The sequence below is a fragment of the Nyctereutes procyonoides genome, unplaced genomic scaffold, assembly GCF_905146905.1.
Source record: "Nyctereutes procyonoides isolate TBG_1078 unplaced genomic scaffold, NYPRO_anot_genome, whole genome shotgun sequence".
NCBI lineage: Eukaryota > Metazoa > Chordata > Mammalia > Carnivora > Canidae > Nyctereutes > Nyctereutes procyonoides.
The window spans coordinates 11369673-11392976 of NW_026575142.1; the positions used below are offsets into that span (position 1 = coordinate 11369673).

Here is a 23304-nt window from a genome sequence, read left to right on the forward strand (position 1 = left end):
TCTAGTTACGTCGTGGGTATCAAGGGTGTGCGGAGGCAGAGCTAACCCTGGGTGTCTTAAACAAAACTGGGGACGAGGCTGCACTTGTGAAAGATCAAGGAGAACTCAGAGCCTGTTAGATCAGGCATGAGCAACCAATAGCATAACCAAACAGGTTTAGAGCTTCCCTGATATATTTTAAAAACATCTTTTGGGACGCCTGGGTGGCTCAGTGGTTGAGCGTCTGCCTTCGGTTTAGGTCGTGATCCCAGGGTCCTGGGATCAAGTCCTGCATCAGGCTCCCCACATGGAGCCTGCTTCTCCCTCGGCCTGTGTCTCTGCCTCTCTCTCTGGGTCTCTCATGCATAAATAAATAAAATATCTAAAAAGCCAAACAAACAACAAAACATCTTTTAAAAAATGCAGTTTGGCCGAGAGAAGAGAACAGAGAAGCTATCCCAATCAACACAGAGGAGAGAGCTGTGAAGAAAACAAAAGAAATGTGTTTTCTTAACCAGAATCACATATCTAAAAGAGATTAATGCTTCATAAACTCTCAAAAGGACTTATCAAAACACAGAAGGCATTTTAAGTGCCCCTCCTGCGAAAAACAAACCAGCCAAAAAACCCCCAACAAACAACTAACCCTCTACCCTGCAACTAGTAAGAATGCAGTACAAGCCTTTAGGCAGCAAAATACTCTGTTAATTTTGAAAGGCTACCATATGTCACTGTAACACAACGGAATGCTATTTTCATGGCTCTCTTAACATACCGTGTGGTGTCCGAGTGTCGGAGGATAACGGTATCCTTCTTGTGCAGTATCTAATTGTGCATTTCCTCACTTCCTTTGGTTTCACTGTCTGTCAAAACAAATAGTTTAATATTAACACATATAAATATTTAAAAATTTAATAGTTAATAATGGAACCATATAGTATGCTTGAAACAGTTTAAAAACTCAAAGCAAAGCCTACAGAAAGCACTTTTTATTTATTTTATTTATTTTTTTCAGAAAGCACTTCTTAATTTTCAGTGAGAACCTCTAAAAACAGTGTTCTGTGTTAATAATTTACTTTCCTTTTTTTAAAATAAATTTATTTTTTATTGGTGTTCAATTTACCAACATACAGAATAACACCCAGTGCTCATCCCGTCAAGTGAATAATTTACTTTCCAAACTAGATTCAGAGAGACGCATTTTAAGGCGATTATTCAAACCATGTACAATGCATAATTATTAAAATGGGTGTAAAAAATGGAGGTAACTAGCTCTGAAGACATTATGTAAAAAAAAAAAAACCACCCAGTAAATGGTATTCAATTTTAACTTATAAAACTGAGTACCATAAATGTTCAATGTTTATGATATCTCAGCACAATTACTTGCATTTACTTAAAGTATTTTTTCCTTGTAGAAAATATCTTAATAGCTGCACTTTAGTCATTTGAAATACATTTATATGCATTTAAGATATTGTGGTTTTGGAATCAAAATGTATCTGAATGTCTGATAGTATGCAATGATATTTATTAGGAACAACAACAACAAAAGGATAAAATGGCTCAGTATACTCTAAGGCAATATTAATAGTAATGCAGTCAAGAATGAGGACAAATGAAGGTCTTACTTATAATGCTGTATAGGTAAAAATCATCTCGCCACACGTCCTTTTATTTCTGTGTTAAATTTAAAGGAAACTCCTCCTTTTAAAGAATTTATAGATAGTGAAATATTATGACTAATATAATATTCTGGGTAACAGAACAACTACCATGCATATAAAACGTTTCCTTCTGGGTCACACATTTCAAGGAAATAGAATATAATAAGGTGACTTTAATACCAAGACTAATGCAAACGGTTGTATTGCTTTGTGCTTCAGAAGGCACTTTCATCTTGCAGAGTCATAGGGCCATCTACAGAAGCGTAAGTAATCACTGTCTATGACTACAAAGAATTCTGGTTATTTGGGTCTGGCCAGATAGGAGCTTTCGGTATTTTCTTCAATTCTCCTTTGACTTTATGTAAATAGCACCTTTAGTGAAATGGTTTTCATAACTTTTCCTAATGGTCTTTTTATAGTACAATATAGACTTTTATGTTAGTTTCTTCAAAACTCAAAGTCACAAAAAACTTGTAGTAACTTATGTTCTATTTCTTGGTTTACATCTGATTTAATATACTACATTATTAACTAATAATATAAGATGCAATATGTAACATGATAATATATGCTGCATTATTAAGTCAGAAGTAAATTCTACTTATGTATCTGTCATCTATCGTCTATATATCAGGGAAAATCACTGTAAAACTCCATTTATAATCTGTATGATTGCATAGTGCCTCCAACTTTCTGAGGTCAGCGAGGGGAGCATATCCTTTTGAGCTTTAAAATTGTTGAAACTCTGTACATATCTTACTATTCCAAGAAAAACAAAAACAAAATAATTAACATTTTATAAGGCTAAGATGAGGGCAGGAACATTCTATTGTTCTACTACAGGTAAAATGGCTTATTTTTAAAAGTGTCTTGCATAGTCAGAATTACAGTTTTACTCAGTTCTCTCTCATTGTCTGTTTATGGTAATGCTGTTTGACTTCCAGCTACTATGGTACAGTTATGTCTACAAAAGATTAAAGTCATAAAAATCATCCACCTTATAAGAACATTATGAGTAAGACTATGGAATCCTGAAAAAGTCCTTCAATGTTTTGGAAAAACATGTATCATGTAATAGCATTATTGTGATGAGTTTTGGAAAATGTACTTAGGGTCTAGCTTCAGTGTTTCGTTTAAGAGGGTTGACATTTCCCATATTAGAACATGCAGAAAACAGGTGCATGGCTGCAGAGGAGTTGATTTTCCCAACTGACCTAATAAAACCACATAGATCCACTCATGTTTTATTCACGGGAAGACATAGGACATGTATATTATTGTTTGTTGATTTTTAACTCAGTAGAGTTTAGGACAAAAGGTAGAACCCAATTATCTGGTGTGTCTGTGGAATTATGAAGGCAAATTGGTATTAAATATTTGATTTTTGTGCCAGAAGTTGAGATTTGGAAACTGAGGACATGTCATCAATGATTTTAATTGACCATCAGGCGGCTTAATTAATGGCAGTCATATCATTCTCATTGATTATATATCCAAATTTATTAGTGATTTTCAATAAAAATATTTTATATACTCCACTGGGATAACTTTTAAGGTAACTCCTCATTCTCCTAGAGCCTTTCTTGCTGCCAAATGTTTACTTGAGTATATATCATAGCAATAGTTCATTTTTATTGAGTGCTTACCACATGCAAAACCTTTTATATGTTATCCCAATTAAACCTCACAAAAATCTTTCTAATGTAGGCATTATTATTAATTGTACTTTACCAATAATGAAACCGAAGCTCAGAGAGGTTAAGAAACTTGCCTAAGCATCTGTTCATAAATGTCAGAAATGGGATTAATTCAGGTCTGTCTAACTCTAAAATCTGAACTCTTTCTCCTACACCAGTGTCAGCCTCCAGATCTTAAATCGTAAGCAGTTAGGCAATATTTTGTTAAAAATACATAAATTTATTAAATATTAAGCATTTCTAAATGTTTTGACAAATTGTCCTTAATTCATCACATTAACTAAAGGGCCACTTATTTCTTTTGAGGGCTTGTTTTGTTCCTGTACATGACGAATTCAGTTTTATTATCTATCATTCTTTTCCTATTTTTCCAGATTGAATTCTAATTTGTACTGTGATGTTCCAGATCTTTAAAAGTGACTTACATAGGAAAGTATTTCACATTTCTAGTTTCTGCTGATATTTGTGGAAGTCATTGTCTTTACATCACCACAGAAAATCTCCAATTTTATTTTTATACCTCTCGGTGGGCAAAAAACTGAAGCCAGGAAATGCTTATGTCTAGAAGATACCACTCATTTATTTTTTTATTACTTTTTTAGATTTTTGTATTTATCTATTTATTTATTTATTTTTGAGTAATCTCTACGCCCAAATGGGGCTTGAAATTACAACCCTGGATCAAGAGTTGCATGCTCCACCAAATGAGCCAGCCAGGCGCCCTGATACCACTTTTTTAAAAAAGAATAGAAATCTGAGTTTGTTTTCACAATAAATGATCAGCAATGCAGAGAAACGTTTTCTGATGAAGAAAGTAAATAAAGACAATAAAATACCAGCTAAGTTTCATGGCTATAATAATTTGCTTTATTTTACATGCTGTGGGCACTTCCCCTTATACTTTCTACTGCATTGTTTTTTTACTTATTTATTGGCTATTTTGTTACTCTTCTATAGTTTCGTGTATTCCTCTTTCATCATTCAACTACTTTATACTTTCACCAGAACAGGATCCCATCTTCTGGTTTTTTGCTTTTGTTTTGTTTTGGATATGATCTTGAAGATCTCAATATATATTTTTTAAAGACTTATTTATTCATGAGAGACACACACAGAGAGAGAGAGAGAGGCAGAGATGCAGGCAGTGGGAGAAGGAGGCTTTGTGCAAGGAGCCTGATGTGGGACTTGATCCCGGGTCTCCAGGATCACGCCCTGGGCCAAAGGCAGGCGCTCAACTGCTGAGCCACCCAGGGATCCCAAAGATCCCAAAGTATTATGAATGAATCAGCACTCAATAAATACCTATGGAAAGAAAGCTGAAATAATCATTCTGCGTGAAGGGAGGAATTAACAGCATTAACTAATAAATAAGCTTTATTTATTTGTTTTTAAGGATTTTATTTAATTTTTAGAAGATTTCTTTATTTGTCCCACAGAGAGAGGGAGAGCCAGCACAAATAGGCAGAAAGACAGGCAGAGGGAGAGGGAGAAGCAGACTCCCCGCTAAGCAGGGAGCCTGAGGCAGGGCTTGATCCCAGCGTCCTGGGATCATGATCTGAGCCTAAGGCAGATGCTTAAGTGACTGAGCCACTGAGGAACCCCAAGATTTTATTTATAAAGTCATCTCTACCCCCAATGTGGAGCTTGATCCCATAACCCGGAGATCGAGAGTTGCATGCTCTACTGACAGAGCCAGCCCGGCGCCCCAAGTTTTATTTATTTTTGAGTTCAGAGTAACAAGATGGAATTAAATGCTTTTTTTAAATAATTCTAAAATCACAGTGTACTTTAAAATATGTGCCTCTTCATGAGCGAACACCAAAGGATTAAGCTCTCAACAAACTTAGTTTTTCATGGAAAAATCACGAAGAAGAAAAATGTTTATTAGATTTTATAAAGGCAAAGTCTTAGGCTGTGGGTGGTGAGTATCTCATGGCTCTTAGTTGTAGGTTTTTAAAATGGAAATGGAAAGAGCATAGAAACCTTATTGTCTTTTGGCACAAAAGCATCATCACACTTTTCCTGAGAAGCTGCTAGAGTTTTGGTTTGTGGGCATGTTACCCAAGCTCCTAGTCCATCATTAGCAACCCAGGAACATTGGCTTTACTATGTCGTTTGTCTTTCTGTATTAAATGTATTTGTAATTATTTGCCCGCTGTTATAGCCTCCTATTGTTTGGATCTGGACAATCTGGAAAAGCCTTTTCCCTGAGAGGAATCTAAGGCATAGACAGAGGGATGCGCCCAGAGCCTTTTTTCTACTTGCATCTGAGCTTTTCCCTTCTGGAGCCTGGTTTCGGGGTACAAGATGAACACCAGGTCAGCTAGCAGTAAAATGTACTTCTGAAGACTCCAGAAAAGATTCATGGGTTCTCTTGGTATGTGTTTGATTTATAATTTAGACATAATTTTTTGTTTGTTTGTTTTGGACAATGATTGAACTAAGGTCTTGTGGAAAGGGCACAGGATATTCCTGACTCCCTCTAGCTGTCTCTCTCCCACACACCAAAGAGCTTGCTGAATTTCTCAAAGCCGGGACAGCAATTAGACCCATAAAAATGAAGTTCATTAATGAAAACTAATTGAAAATTAATTCACCACGACTCCGGGGAAGAGCTCGCATTTGAAATGTTGTGTTGTTAGCAAGTGAGTCTCTAATCATCAGAGCATGGCAAAAATACTTCAGGATGACACATAGGTTAATGAGGTGGTGAAGCATCAGAAGAACAAAGTCTTGTAATGTTAAAATAGCCATCACACTTAAAAAGGCAGCCTTGCCCCTCCCTTCCGACTCCCCTTTCTGCCTCATTTCTGCCTTCTTGTTTCATTGTCACTAGACAGAGCATATGCCACGTTGTTATTTCTCTCCCTAACACATTTTTCCTAGAGAAGAAATTCCACAATAATCTCCAAGTTTTGAATACTAAATACGAATTTGGCAAATGACGATTTATCTAAACTCTAAAACTTGTGGAGTCCACTTTGTCACTTTTTAAATGTTTATTATGGAAAATATCAAATATCCACCAAAGAGAGAATGCTATAATGGAATCCTCTCACCCAACTTCAACAAGTATCTACCAGAAACCTATTTTAAACCATATTTTAGTAAACTCGAAAAAGCGAGTATTTAGACAGATTATTTTCTTTCTCACGGAATAGATGTTGTGTCATAACAGGCTTGCTTTTCTTCTTTCTTTCTCATTCACCTAAAAAATGTTTATTAAAGGTATTGATGTGCCAGATGGAACTAAGAAAGGACAGTTATTCATTAAAAATTCCACCTATATCTTTTCTGAGGGGTCATCTAGGATCCTCTTGGAGCATCTTTACATGCAGACAGATTCTGATTTTATGTTTATATTTATGGATTTTTCTTTCTCTGTTAGGTCTCAACTATCATTGACATTTTTCTGTGTCTTTTGGTCACTTCAAGTGGGATTGTTCTTCACAAAACATGTATCTTCATTTTGCTTTTTAGCATAATTCATAGTTATGCTGGTATTAAAAATAGTGGTAAAGTGGTATATATGAGGGGCGTCTGGCTGGCTCAGTCAGTAGAGAGTGCAACTCTTAGTCTCGGGATTGTAAGTTCGAGCCCCAATGTTTAATAGAGATTGCTTAAAAAATAAAATCTTAAAAAAAAGTGGCATATGAAAGAATCTTATGAATCACTGCGTCTCCTTTCTACAGTATTATTATTTTTGACAGTGCGAAATTAAGGGAAGAATTTTGAAGCTAATTTCTTTTTCTTCATTTGGTTGTTACCAGGATCAATTTGTGTTTCCTTTATCGTCAGTCCTTTTAGCAAATCTCCAAAATTTGTATTTAAGTATTATAGCTCCAATCTCAATCCAAGGAAGATAATAAATACAATCTCTTTGTTATATTTTATAGAGTGTTTTTAAGAAAGCTATTCAAAACTATCAAACTCTTCTGGAACTCTTTTGTACATTCTTTCAAGGCATGGAATTTAGATAGACCTTCACAGTAAAGCAATGCCCTCTTAAAATCTCTTCTTTTTTCACATACTGCTGTGTATGTGAGTTTAATTTCCCATTTCTCACAACACACCATTTCACAACAATTTTGCTGTAGTATCTTCTTTAAAAAGTTTTTTAAAAACGTATTACCTTCCATATCACATTATTCTGATTTTTCAACTAGATTATTTAGGAGAGTATATATTTGTGTTATTGCTGTACTGTTATGTTTTATTTTAAAATAGGAAATTTTAAAACAGAAAAAAGGAAACCTGACAGGGTAAAAAGTTAAACAGCCTATGAAAATGCCAAGCGCTGCCCCAAGTGGTGTAAGAGATCGGTGTTGGGCTCTAACTGTAATTTTGTTATTGTATTGCTAAGAAATGTGCTTGTGTAATTCAGTTTTTAAACGAAAACTTGCTATAATGCCACTACCCACAACCTTATTAGTAGTAAAGCCAATTTCAGGGAAAAGGAGACAGATAAAAGACACATGAATTATCCTAATTTTGAATATGTCTATTACATTTATCAGATATTTTCCTCCTCTGGCTGAATTTCTTCTGCATTTACAGTTATTGATTTGAAGAAATATCACATAGTCTATTTGGGGTTCCTTCCTTGCCCTGCTCTCAGACATACCAGTAAACTATGCTTTGTAAGAAACAATGTGATGATAACACGGTAACATAATGATAGCATGAAAACAGGACTTGGGGAATAGGAACGAAAATAGACTTTAGCTGAAAAGATCAAGGCGGAGAGAGGAGCCCAACACCGGCTGCAAGAAGCAGCGCATAAAGTTGTCTTCTCCTTCACAAAAATACGAGCTTATGTGCAGCACAAGTACCGAATGAAACATACGTAGCGCACATTACCTGGATTTCTGTGCTGGTCTTTATTTCGAAAAGTCATACTCATTTTCCATGTGTCAAGTTTCTTGGCAGGGACCAATGAGGGGACTTTGAGGACATGAGCAAAGTATTTAAATGGCAGTATCAAAGAAAATATGGCTGTTTTCCCTTATTAACAACCAGTCAATTAAGTGTCTCTAATTTTCCTTAGATAACTAACAATGGAACTTATAGCTGAGACTTGATCTTGTAAAAATTTTTTAACTGTAAAAACACACACAGACACACAACAACAACGAAAAAAAGAATCTTTGCCTTAAGTTGAGCTTGAGCATTTCAAAGCTGGTATTTGCAAACTCGGAAAAAAGAGCCTTTCATTAATCCATGATTTTGGAAACAGTTACTCTAACCCACAACCACATACAAATACAAAAATCCTAATGGGACTATTTTCTTACTAAGCCTGTAACAGTTTACATTCACCTAATGGCCTGGGGTTATGAGCAAACTACTCAATTAGAGAATTTAGGCTGGTTGCCCACATATTTTAGAGCAAATTATCCTTTCACAAATGCAGAACCCCCTATATAAAACGCCTAACCAGTATTTCCTGTAAAAAAATACTATTCCCTAAATTCCCACCTTGAACCTACTAAGAATTTCTCTTTTTGCTAGGGCAAAGATTTTATGGAAATATTTGTTTTTATATCACATACCTTACTGTTGGTCTTCCTGTGGGCTTGTGTTCTGACCTTAAAGCAGCTAAGAAATTATAATCAAGACACTTCTAAATAAGATATTTCTTTTCTGAGTACTTTTGCTAAGTACCTAAGCTAAGAACCTTAAGTTGGAAGGCATAGAGTCCAGCCAATTCTTTGATAACAGATCTTCTGCTTGGGGGGTTAAATGAATTTCATGGTTATCCTTAACACTTACTATTTCTTCTTAGGCCTCTTTCATTTAAAAGGGGGTCAGTGCTTCCAATCTATAAACACCCATTAAAAGTTCTCCACCCTTTTATACTTGGCTGCTGGTCTTAATTGTCTGCAGATGGGTGGGTCACTGCATTTTTATTTCAAAGGTAGAGATTTGCAAAATGTAAACGAGCCTATTAAAAGTTCTAAATCAAAACTCTCAACATCCATTAAAGGGATCTATGTGCAAATGGAGATTGAACTCAATCTGAAAGTGTCTTTTTGTAACAAACATTTTCACCCAGGGCTAGGTAAAATTGTCTATCACCACCAACGCATCACACAAGTATTCAACATAAACACTGCGTTGTTAGAAGGTATTTAAACATTTCGCGCAAAACTTGGAACTAAGGAAAATATGTGTCTGCAAAACATTATTTTTTTTCTTTCATTATAGTTGATAGATAGGAGATGCCATGTAACTTACCCCACATGATACATTTTCCCTGGGTTGAAAAGAAACAAAAGCTTCTTCTTTTTTTTTTTTTTATGCAACAGAATTCAAATTCAATACAATATAGACCTGGGGTACTAACAAACATTTTATTGCATTGAATAAAAAAATCTTAAAATGTGACAATTTTTGGTTCACCTACTAAATTATTATTTTCTATCCTGGTAAAATTCCTTTTTAAAAAGTAAGCCTCAATTCACAGTTGCTCGGGACTGAGAACTGAAACCTGAGCTAGTTGTTCTTGGCACTGCGGGGCTCTGGCTTATCTTGCCTAAGGGACTGACAGTTTATCTCAGAATCTATGGTTTCTTCCATTCTTCTTTCACTAGCATTTCCCCTAGTGTTGCTTTTCATTAGCCCACCCTGATGGCTGACCATTTCTAATCTATAAATTAAGTAGAAGGAAAACACAAAAGTGTGCTTCTTTTATCTCTGGAAATCAAGCCCCCCACAAATGCAATTTAGTTTGGTTTCTCTGGGTCTAAAATAAAATACTCCAAGTAGCACAGGCATTTGCTAGAAGATCTGCACTAAGAACCAGCCTTAGATATTCTTCATCTTGCAATGGAGGATGCAACGGGATTGCTTTGGCTGGTTTTAGTCACTTTGGCTTTGATCCCCATAATCTGTACCCAGTAGTCAAATTAAGGTTTGACATCTGACAACTATATTTCCTCCATCCTTTCTCTAAATGCAGTGCCCAATTTATTTAATTTTAAGGGAATGGTATTTTCCCTAAACTCCAGTTTTAATATGCTGATTATAGTGACAATATTAAAAAGAAAGTCCAGTCTTTGAGATTGCATTTTCTTTTTTTTTACTTCATTCTTGTGTGTGACAGAAGGGAAGCAGAGGTTGGGTATCTAAATAGAAACAAACAAAAAACCCCAATTTAAGCTACTCTCCTTTAGCTTGCAAAACTACATTTACAAGCTCTCAACAAAATTTTACTTTTAAAAGCCATTTTAATATTTGTTATCTTTTTCTGAGTAAAATAAGCTGATGCTTTTACATGTGGATCTTATTATGTGAAAAGCTGTCTAAGCCTGCTATTGAACATAATCATATGAATTACGAACTGTGACTTTATTTCTTTTATAATCTTTGTAGTTCTTGCCATTACTTTTACATGTCTATGTCTGGCATTATGTAGCTTTGAAACTATGCCAAAAATATTTATTGTCGTATATCTGGCATTCTCATACTACGTGGCTGAGTTTGGTTTCCAAGCTGGGCAAAACTTATTAGCAGATACAGTTCTTGGCATTTGTTTGAAAAAAATCATATGTAATTTTAGTACCCTCCTGAAATACAACCTTTTGCACTCTTTGAAATGTATGGAGTTGAAATTCCAATGCTTGAACTATCTCCTTTTCCAATTTTGAGTAATTTTTCTGCTATGAAGCACATAAAATAGAGCAAAATAACAACAACAAAAGAAACAGAAAAGAATGAATTTAACTGAAAACCAGACCGTTTTGAAAAATTCACATGGATGGTCTGTGTAACATATTTCCCTAGTACGCAAATCCCAGGAAACTGGGGTTGGGTTCCAAGGATACAACGTAGTGCTAGTATTTTGTGGTTACACAAATTAGTAATAATGACATAAAGCAAAATACATATGAATACTTCTTTTACTAATCTCTCTGCAGCCTGACTAGTAAGTGTTGTGAAGATAACACTGTTATGAGTACTGTTTTTGTACTTATTTAATTTTTTTATTTTTAAAAATATTTTGTTTATTTATTCATGAGAGACACACAGAGAGAGAGGCAGAGACACTGGCAGAGGGAGAAGCAGGGTCCGCACAGGCAAGCCCCATCAATCCCAGGAGCCCAGGATGATGCCCTGGGCCAAAGTCAGATGCTTGACCACTGAGCCACCCAGGTGGCCCTATAATGAGGACTTAAAGAACTACATACATGTGTGGGCAATATGGAAAGCTAAAATACATTTACATATAGAGGCAAAACTGATCCATATAAAGAGCAATAATCAATTGTATTCTACTGGATATAATTTGTTTGCCTTTCTTTGGAGAAAAATCATCTGAATTAGCCATATTTGGTAATTCATGGAATAATAAATAATACTATCATGTGCTTTAGGTGGTAAAGGTTACATTATTTTAAATTTAATATAAATTATTGTGTTATATTAATTATATTATTATAAATTATTCTGTGTATATTCATTTTTTTCAGTCAAAAAATGTTTTTATAAATTTATTTTTTATTGGTGTTCAATTTACCAACATATAGAATAACACCCAGTGCTCCTCCCATCAAGTGCCCACCTCAGTGCCCGTCACCCAGTCACCCCCACCCCCCGCCCACCTCCCCAGGCAAAATTTTCTTGAGTACCTATTACATATCACTGCATTTGATGCTGAAGATACAATGGTAATTCAAAACAACCCTCTGAGATCTACAGTTCAGTGAGAGAGACAATGATCAAAAACGCACAAAAATAAATGTACAATTGTAACTGATCAGAGCCACAATGGTGTCTTGAGAGAAGGCTGCAGGGCTCTTTGAGGGTAAAATGTATAGAATGGTAATCTCAATGTAGGTTAATTTTACTTTAAGTGGCATCTACATTTCCTGATTTTTGTATTTATCAAAGGTAATACTACAAATTAGAAACCTATTTAAAAAAATTCTTACTGAGTCAATTACCCATACAAAACCTAATAATTCTCCATTATACAAATAAGTCTAATATTTACATACTTTAATACTATTGTAAAAATACTGTGTAACATAAATTTCTCTGTTAATTTATTAATTAGGATAATAAAAAAGAATCATAGATGGTTACAATTAGTAGAGTCAAAACTAAATCAGCTAACCTTATGCCAATTGCTCCTTCTAAAGTCCTCTCTCCCATTCCCCCAGCACCCTTGTCCAAAACATTATTTGTGCTATATCTGGCCCACAGAAAGATGTTACTTTTCAGTATTTTAGGTAATTTAGAATCTTTGGCATCCTGTACTCTGAAATGTTCTAAGTCTCTGTTGGGTTACCCATGGCTGACTATTATGGAGCACATTTGTTGCCCATTCCCTCTATTCACTTAAATGCATTCCCTTTATGTTCCAAGATCCAATTAGATTGCTTTTATGAAGCTTACTTATATAATAAGATACAAATGCATTTGCTTTTTTTTTGTTTTGTTTTGTTTTTTATTTAGTTTTTGTCTTTTAAGTAGGCTCCATACCCAGCGTGGAACACAATGTGGGGCTTGAACTCACTACCCTGAGATCAAGACCTGAGCTGTTATCAAGAGTTGGATGCTTAACAGACTGAGTCACCCGTGTGCCCCCAAATGCATTTGCTTTTTGAGCACGTTGTAGGTATCCACGTCACAAAAGCTGAACTTCTATATACGAGTATTACCCTAGCAAAACAACACAAATATACATTTTAATTTGTTTTTTCCATAATAGTGATAGCTATGAGCTAAGTCATTCATATTTGTCCAAATATTCCTTTTGATCTTATGTGTGAGGCCACTAAAAATGATCCAGCACCTTCAACCCTTTACCTTGTGTCTTAGATCAGGTTTCCTAGAAGCAGGCCATCAGGTGAGGATTCATATAGAAGTGATTTATTAAGAGCGTACTCCTGGGGGAAAGCAATAAGGGGATGTGGAAAGCAGGACAGGAAAAAGGAAGAGAGTTAAGCAAGAATGAATTGCAGGCCAATTCCCATAGAACATACCTTTGCCATGTGCCTGAATAGAAACTCTGGAACGAAGTCACGTCTCAGAATTGTTCTGACCAGGGGATAAGGACATATTTCATATTCCTGCATCCATCAGTCCCCCTTGGGTGAAGTGGAGTGGGGGGAAGTAAAATACAAGCACTCTCCAGTGTTGGCACAGAAAGATCCAGTTTCCCCAGGGGATCTTCCAAAACACAGCCCGTTTTCTGCTGTTTGAAGCAGAAATACACAAAGAGGTAAAAAGAGATCTAAAGGTATTGGGGAGAAACATTGATAGTGTTTGCAAAACCTTCTCTGGTCCCCTAACAGTTATTCTCATCTTCCTGGGTATGTGGTTAGGCTACACTTCCCAGCCTCCTTTGTCAAGTGTGGCCCTGCAACTGTGTTCTCTTCACTGAACAGAGTGCAAGTGATGTGTGCCACTTCTGTGCCTTGGGTAGCTCCATTCATCCTGTCTTTCTTCTCTCTGTTGCTGGAACTCAGAGTGACTCAGCTTATACTAAAAGATGATGACAATGACCTGAGGTGTGATGGTGCGACATGATAGAAGGACTGGGGTCTCTGAATGACTTCCCGGAGCAGAACTTCTTGATGACTCAAAGCAGTCACACTGGAGTATTATAGGTAAGAAGTAAACCCGTTCTTCAAACCACTTAGTTATTGTTGGTCTCTAGCACAGTAGTCTGGTCCTTTTCTAATTACTACAAGGCACTTTATTCTTAGTATAACATTATATTATAGATCCATTGGTAATTATTCTTGATTTCTTCTATTAGAATACGTATTGTAAGAGAGTAGATTTGCCTATCTTTTTCTTACTGGCAAAAAATACTCAGCAAAAGCTTAGTCGGTGAATAAATGAAAGTGTAGTTATCTTGTCCTACACTAATTAAAATTTATAAAAGCACAGTACAATTAAAGCGCCTACTAAAACGCTAAGTTTGAAGTGATACAGAACAAATGGAAAGGGTTTAATGAAAAGTAATCCAAATGATTAATGAGATAAAATATTGATATATTAAAGATGGTTAGAAGAGAAATGATATAACTTTGAAAAAACAAGGTTGAAGGGCACCTTGGAAAGTGTCTTTTTGCACTGGAAAGGTGATTAGAAAGAGGTTGCCGACCAACTGTTTTCCATCTCTGCAGAGGAAAAACTAGCAGAAAAGAGCTTAAATTGACTTGACAGAAATAGTGATTAAACATTAGAAAAGGCTCCAGAGTGATATTGTGGAATCTCTGTCCCTGGTGAATTTTAAGGACAAACCATCTGTCTTAGACATTTCAGGCAGAGCCTTGCAGGAAGAGAGAGGTCTGGATTAAATGACTCCTTGATCTGGCTCCCTTTCAATTGCAGGAGTCTGTGCCACTATGCAGTGTATCCGGGGATCTGGCAGTGACATCTTTCACTCCAGTGACCAGCCAGACTGATGAATAGACATCCCCTTATCTACAACTTTCGAGAGAGTTATTTTTCTGCATGAAGCTGATGGGGTGGGGTGGGTAGCAGGGTGTAGAAAGACTAATTTTCCAAAATAATGATATTAATGATATCTCGTATCTAGAACTCTAAAGTACTAAGTGATTTCCATATGATCAATACAAACTGGAAAAGTACTATGATTTTTGACACATTTCAGGTGCTAGGTTCTATTTCATAAAATTTACTCTTATAGTGATGATGAAAAGATAATGATTTTAATGTTGACTTTGAAATGACACAGAACAGAGAGAAACACTACTGTTTACAATACTTAATTACATTGGTATTGTAACACTAGCAACAACTCTACCTACAAATTCTGCATTAAAACTTATGCTATATTTATATTACTCATCAACATTCATGTTAGAAAGTCCCTAAAGACAAGCTTTCATTAGGAAAGATTTTCTTAGTCTTAAAAGTTTGCTTTTTCATTACGGAATAACGTGGAAGCTATTGTTTTAAAGGAAAACATTTGTTTTTTTTATTTTTTAATTTTTTTTTATAAATTAATTTTTATTGGTGTTCAATTTACCAACATACAGAATAACACCCAGTGCTCATCCCGTCAAGTGTCCCCCTCCGTGCCCGTCACCCATTCACCCCCAGCCCCCGCCCTCCTCCCCTTCCACCACCCCTAGTTCATTTCCCAGAGTTAGAAGTCTTTATGTTCTGTGTCCCTTTCTGATATCTCCCACACATTTCTTCTCCCTTCCCTTATATTCCCCTTCACTATTATTCATATTCCCCAAATGAGTGAGAACATACACTGTTTGTCCTTCTCCGATTGACTTACTTCACTCAGCATAATACCCTCCAGTTCCATCCACGTTGAAGCAAATGGTGGGTATTTGTCGTTTCTAATGGCTGAGTAATATTCCATTGTATACATAAACCACATCTTCTTTATCCATTCATCTTTCGATGGGCACCGAGGCTCCTTCCACAGTTTGGCTATTGTGGACATGGCTGCTAGAAACATCGGGGTGCAGGTGTCCCGGCGTTTCATTGCATCTGAATCTTCGGGGTAAATCCCTAACAGTGCAATTGCTGGGTCGTAGGGCAGGTCTATTTTTAATTCTTTGAGGAACCTCCACACAGTTTTCCAGAGTGGCTGCACCAGTTCACATTCCCACCAACAGTGTAAGAGGGTTCCCTTTTCTCCACATCCTCTCCAACATTTGTTGTTTCCTGCCTTATTAATTTTCCCCATTCTCACTGGTGTGAGGTGGTATCTCATTGTGGTTTTGATTTGTATTTCCCTGATGGCAAGTGATGCAGAGCATTTTCTCATGTGCATGTTGGCCATGTCTATGTCTTCCTCTGTGAGATTTCTCTTCATGTCTTTTGCCCATTTCATGATTGGATTGTTTGTTTCTTTGGTGTTGAGTTTAAGAAGTTCTTTATAGATTTTGGAAACTAGCCCTTTATCTGATATGTTATTTGCAAATATCTTCTTCCATTCTGTAGGTTGTCTTTGAGTTTTGTTGACTGTATCCTTTGCTGTGCAAAAGCTTCTTATCTTGATGAAGTCCCAATAGTTCATTTTTGCTTTTGTTTCTTTTGTTTTCGTGGATGTATCTTTTTTTTTTTTTAAAGATTTTTATTTATTTATTCATGAGAATACACAGAGAGGAGAGAGAGAGGCAGAGACACAGGCAGAGGGAGAAGCAGGCTCCATGCACCGGGAGCCCGACGTGGGACTCGATCCCGGGTCTCCAGTATCGCGCCCTGGGCCAAAGGCAGGCGCCAAACCGCTGCGCCACCCAGGGATCCCCTCGTGGATGTATCTTGCAAGAAGTTACTGTGGCCAAGTTCAAAAAGGGTGTTGCCTGTGTTCTCCTCTAGGATTTTGATGGAGTCTTGTCTCACATTTAAATCTTTCATCCATTTTGAGTTTATCTTTGTGTATGGTGCAAGAGAGTGGTCTAGTTTCATTCTTCTGCATGTGGATGACCAATTTTCCCAGCACCATTTATTGAAGAGACTGTCTTTCTTCCAGTGGATCGTCTTTCCTCCTTTGTCGAATATTAGTTGACCATAAAGTTCAGGGTCCATTTCTGGGTTCTCTATTCTGTTCCATTGGTCTATGTGTCTGTTTTTGTGCCAGTACCACACTGTCTTGATGACCACAGCTTTGTAGTACAACCTGAAATCTGGCATTGTGATGCCCCCAGCTATGGTTTTTTTTTTTAAAATTCCCCTGGCTATTCGGGGTCTTTTCTGATTCCACACAAATCTTAAAATAATTTGTTCTAAGTCTCTGAAGAAAGTCCATGGTATTTTGATAGGGATTGCATTGAACGTGTAAATTGCCCTGGGTAGCGTTGACATTTTCACAATATTAATTCTGCCAATCCATGAGCATGGAATATTTTTCCATCTCTTTGTGTCTTCCTCAATTTCTTTCAGAAGTGTTCTATAGTTTTTAGGGTATAGATCCTTTACCTCTTTGGTTAGGTTTATTCCTAGGTATCTTATGCTTTTGGGTGTAATTGTAAATGGGATTGACTCCTTAATTTCTCTTTCTTCAGTCTCATTGTTAGTGTATAGGAATGCCATTGATTTCTGGGCATTGATTTTGTATCCTGCCACGCTACCAAATTGTTGTATGAGTTCTAGCAATCTTGGGGTGGAGGCTTTTGGGTTTTCTATGTAGAGTATCATGTCATCGGCGAAGAGGGAGAGTTTGACTTCTTCTTTGCCAATTTGAATGCCTTTAATGTCTTTTTGTTGTCTGATTGCTGAGGCTAGGACTTCCAATACTATGTTGAATAGCAGTGGTGAGAGTGGACATCCCTGTCTGGTTCCTGATCTTAGGGGAAAGGCTCCCAGTGCTTCCCCATTGAGAATGATATTTGCTGTGGGCTTTTCGTAGATGGCTTTTAAGATATCGAGGAAAGTTCCCTCTATCCCTACACTCTGAAGAGTTTTGATCAGGAATGGATGCTGTATTTTGTCAAATGCTTTCTCTGCATCTAATGAGAGGATCATATGGTTCTTGGTTTTTCTCTTGCTGATATGATGAATCACATTGATTGTTTTACGAGTGTTGAACCAGCCTTGTGTCCCGGGGATAAATCCTACTTGGTCATGGTGAATAATTTTCTTAATGTGTTGTTGGATCCTATTGGCTAGTATCTTGTTGAGAATTTCTGCATCCATGTTCATCAGGGATATTGGTCTGTAATTCTCCTTTTTGGTGGGGTCTTTGTCTGGTTTTGGAATTAAGGTGATGCTGGCCTCATAGAATGAATTTGGAAGTACTCCATCTCTTTCTATCTTTCCAAACAGCTTTAGTAGAAAAGGTATGGTTTCTTCTTTAAACGTTTGATAGAATTCCCCTGGGAAGCCATCTGGCCCTGGACTCTTGTGTCTTGGGAGGTTTTTGATGACTTCTTCAATTAAAGGAAAACATTTGTTTCCATTGGGGTATATATCTTTTGCATTTTGGCACTGAAAGATAAAAGACAATTAAAATGAAGGATTTATATATTGGGATTTCCAATTTTACAAATAGATAATTTTAGTGAAACTTTCCATGTTTGTTATAAATCCAAACATAAACTTTTGAATTCTTTCAGAAAAGGTGGAAAAACCCTGCCTTTATATTTTAAGATGTTGTAGTGATTGATTTCATTCATTTATTTAGTTAAATGGTAGACATTAATAAGTTATAACCCAACGGGAGGTTTTTTTTTTTTTTCACTGAGGGGGGAAAATCTAATCAAATTTAGAAGGAAATATTGACTCCTTTTTATGTAATGAGTCTTTTATATATATATATATATTTTTTATTTATGTAATGAGTCTTGAAAGTAAATGTTGCTCTTAAACACATGAAGTGATGTTCAACCTCCCTCATAATTAGAAAAATGCAAAACTACAAGGAGATACCATTTTTTTAAAACCTGTCAGACTGTTGAAAATAAAAATGTGATCATACATTGCGTTGTCTAGAGTGAGGAAAGAAGCACACTTGTGGTGGGAATGTTATTTAGTACAATCTCCATGGAGGGTAATGGGAAACATCTATTGAAATGATAATTACACATATCCTTTATATATTGACATACACAAAAATGGCACATGCACAAAGTTTTAGATTGCTGTGTTGGCTTGTGATGGTACAAGATGAGAAACAACCTAAATGTCCATTAACAGAAGACTAGATGAAAAATGCTACATCCTTTCAATTGAATGCAGCCACTAAAATCACTGAGAATTGATTCTTAAGATATATGCAGAGTAGTGTATAGAATAAACTACTCTTTGTGCAAGAATGAAAAAAGAGAAAGAAATATATCCATATATTCATAACATAAATCCAAAAAGCTGTCTAAGAACTGCCAACAGTAGTTGCCTCCAGGAAAGGGAACTGTGCATCCTGAGGCCAGGGTGAGAGTCTTACTTTTTCTCTATATCCTTTTGCAATTTTTGAATTTTGTATCATAGACATGTAATATCCATTCAAAAATAAATAAAATAGGGTCACGGGCTGGCTCAGTTGGAGGAGTGTGCGAGTCTTGATCTTGGAATTGTGACTTCGAGCTTCATATTGGGTGTTGAGATTAATTAAATGAATAAAATCTTAAAAAAATAAACAAAATAATTAGAGAAATATTGTGAATAGTATAACAACTCATTTATTCTTAGTTTGAGGATTTATTTACATTCAATACAAAATTATCTTCAACTTCAAAATGTAGAATTAAGGCAATTCTTAAATTTTTTTTTCAATTTATTTATTTATGATAGTCACAGAGAGAGAGAGAGAGAGAGGCAGAGACACAGGCAGAGGGAGAAGCAGGCTCCATGCACCAGGAGCCCGATATGGGATTCGATCCCGGGTCTCCAGGATCGCGTCCTGGGCCAAAGGCAGGCGCCAAACCGCCGCGCCACTCAGGGATCCCAAATTAAGGCAATTCTAACTTTTTAAGAACTCACACTTTCTGTATGGGTTATAATTATGCATTATAATTAATATTTAAAATATTAAATAAAATCTTTTTAAAAAAAGGGACACCTGGGTGGCTCGGTGGTTGTGCATTCGCCTTCAGCTCAGGGTGTGATCCCGGAGTTCCGGGATCGAGTCCCACATCGGGCTCCCTGCATGGAGCCTCCTTCTCCCTCTGCCTGTGTCTCTGCCTCTCTTTCTCTCTCTCTCTCTGTCTCTCATAAATAAATAAATAAAATTTTAAAAAATATGAAAACACACCACAAAACAATTTAAAAATATGCTCTATGTAAAGAGCACAAGATATCATTCTTTTTCCTTTATCTTTGAAGTATGAGATCCTTGAAGCCAGGAACCCTGTACCTGTTCACCTAGGATAGAATGAGAAAAAAATGACTTCTTTAAAAAATTATTTTAATTATAAAAGTAATATGTATTATACACATTTCAAATTTGGTAACTGTTTTCAAATTGACCTTAAACAACTGCCAGTTTATACTTCCATGTAATGAGCATGCACGTTACAGATCATACCTCAGGTAGACAATTCCAAGTGTTTTACTCCACCATCTCAGAGAAATAGTCATAAATAAATTTGGCTAAATAATTTAGATGGAAAATAAGAAGCAACTTGCATATATGTGGGAAGAATTCCTAAAGGAAGCATAAGGTCTCTGAAGTCCTCTGAAAGAGCCATTCTGCAAGAGATTGAGAATGAAATTTAAACAGCATCAGTATACAAAACAATGGAGTAGCTCATTCTCCAGCGATATCATCTCAATGGAAATTATTGTAAGATTTCCAAAACAGTAAGTTACTTTTCAATTATACAACCACTATTTCTAAGATATGACAAAGGTAATTTGCTCATATTCATCTGTTGTGGAGGGTCAAGATTTAATGCTAGAAAAATTAATTTTGGAGGCATTGAAAGATGGCATCTATGAAGACAACTGAATGTAATGAGAATAATTTAAATTTTCTATGACTAATTATAAGGGGAAATAATATTCCAAAGTCTTCCATCAAATTTTTCTTTCTTTTCTTCCATCAGGTTTTGATCACCAGTACCAATGTGAGCCATACTGTAGCCTAAGGCAAAAGGAAAAATCAATAATACTGATCCTGTCCTTATTTAAAATTTTGATATTTTATTCATCATGAATTCTTTTGGATTGATTTTTTAAAAATATTGAATTAAATTGTTATTTATATTGATTACTGAGTTCTTTAACACTTCTTTGTATTTTGGACCTGAGGCGAACATCTCACTTATTTCACTCTGGTCCTGATGATCACCCAAATCATAAAATGATGTCAGAAGAGAAATAAGTAATTTAAAACTTCTCTTAAGCACATTTTCTTCATGATCCCAATGTTCTATGGAAAGATATTAAAATAAGAAAAAATAGAATTGATAAAATGCTATTTAAAAAATTTATTTACAAAGTCAGGAAGGTATCCATATTTTATAGATGAAGAAATGGAGGCTCAAAAGAATTAGTAATTTGCTTGTGATACCCAAACAGTATGTGAACTCGCTATGACTGAAACCTAGATTTGTCTTTTACCAAAGCCCCGTTTCTTTCCAATGCACAAGGTTCTTTCTCAGGGAGAATTATTGACATTTGAATTAAGCCCTGAAAGAAGGATAGGGATTTGCCAGGAGCAGAAAAGGGGATAAGACAGTATAGGCAGTGGGAGAAAAAGTGTGGATAATGCCTGGAAGTAATAGTGTCCATGGGCAGACTTACCATGAAGCTAAGGAGGCTGATGTGTCATGACTCTTTGGGAGAAACTGTTACAAAGCTTCTTGAGAGGGACTGTGATGATGCGTTCGCAAGATCATATGTTTTCTGCAAGATTTGCCCAAGCAAGACATTTAATGTCATTAATGAAGGTTGCTGTCTTTCCCTTCTGGTTTTCCCTCCAACACATTTCCCCTTGTATTAGGTGGCTTTGCAATAAATTGCTCAGGGATTTTTGGGGATCCAGCTTATGGATAGTTGGAGACATGCTTTTGGGGTTTAGTGGGATGAATTTACATGGCTCATAGCCACTCCTGTTGCCAGCCATCTCAGGGTAAGAATAATTCCTAGGTATACTCCAGTTGCTGACCTTCTGGCTCACTTGGCATGGCGGTATGAAGGTGTAAGGCCAGAGACTATCACAAAATGAGTGGACCTGAGTAGTGGGAATAAATTGTTAGTGGAATAGAAACAAGGTTTGCAATGTAGGGAGCCAGAAACTAGTCTGTGGAAAATTCTTCTGATGAGTAAAATTCTAGGTGGAGGATTGACTTCTCATTAACATCTAGTGAAATTAAAAGTTCTTTCCTGTGAAAAATGTACTTGATAATGCAGCATATGCAATTATACCTAATTCACATTTTTTCCCTCTTTTGATAGGAATTGTGCAAAATAGAGTTTACCAGAATTTCTATGTTTGTAGGGCACATACCTGTAGCAACACTAAAATAACAAGCATTCTGTGTATTTTCTGCATTCCAATATAGTATAAGTCATCTTAGCCTAACTGGTATATCATATCCTGACAAAAGTTTGTGGTTTAGGGACTAGGCTTGCAAAGTTACCACTAAACACAGTAATACTGTCAGAGCACACAAATGTTCCAGTGACAAAACTCCACGTATTCATCAAGAAACCAATGTATATACTAGGAGTGATTTACACATTTTACACATTTTACAATTACACATTTTCCTGCTCACCACAATATAGTAACAAATTTTAAAACACATTTGTATTGCTCCTTCCCATGTTTTAACTTCAGGTTTAAAAAACATTTTTTTTTTTTTTAGAATTAACTAATTATCCTAACATTCAAATTTATCTGGAAGAAAGTATCCTTTTGGAAGCCAAAGATTTAAATGGAAGATTCACAAAAGCCTCAAAATATCAAAAACTATCTTATTACATTGGGATTTTCCCTAAAACTGTCAAAATTATGCAGAAAAAAAAGCATTCATGAGGCCAGGAAAATACAGATTACTAAAATTACAACAGAAGGGATAAAAGATCATGAGAATCAGGACACTTCCAAAGAGGCAATGAAAAGCAGAAGAAATAGAAAATAGTAAAGCAAAAGAGAATTGTGTAGTCAACAAAGGTTGGCAGCAGCTTCAGGCTGATGACTTCATTGGCTTTATTTTTTTCTTGTATTTTGGAAGAGGTTCTTTTTTTTTTTAAGTTTTTATTTAAGCACGAGCTAGGTAACAGTTTTAGGTGTACAGTATAGTTCAACACCTCCATACAACACCTGGTGCTCTCACAATAAGTGCACTGGTTAATCCCTGTCACCTATTTCATTCGCTCCCCCACCAGCCTCCCCTCTGGTCACCATCAGTTCTCTATAGTTAAGAGTATTTCTTGGTTTGTTTCTCTCTCTCCTTTTTTTTCCCCCTCTCCTTTTCTCTCTGTTTTGCTTCTTAAATTCCACAAATGACTGAAATCATATGGTATTTGTCTTTTTCTGACTGACTTATTTTGCTTAGCATAATACTCTTTGG

At 36.1% G+C, this 23304-nt stretch overlaps 1 pseudogene; it reads right to left on the reverse strand.

The window, feature by feature from the left end:
* Positions 1-21912, reverse strand: part of LOC129498818 (40S ribosomal protein S4-like) — a 37770-nt pseudogene extending 15858 nt beyond the window's left edge.
* Between the last annotated feature and the right edge of the window lie 1392 nt (positions 21913-23304).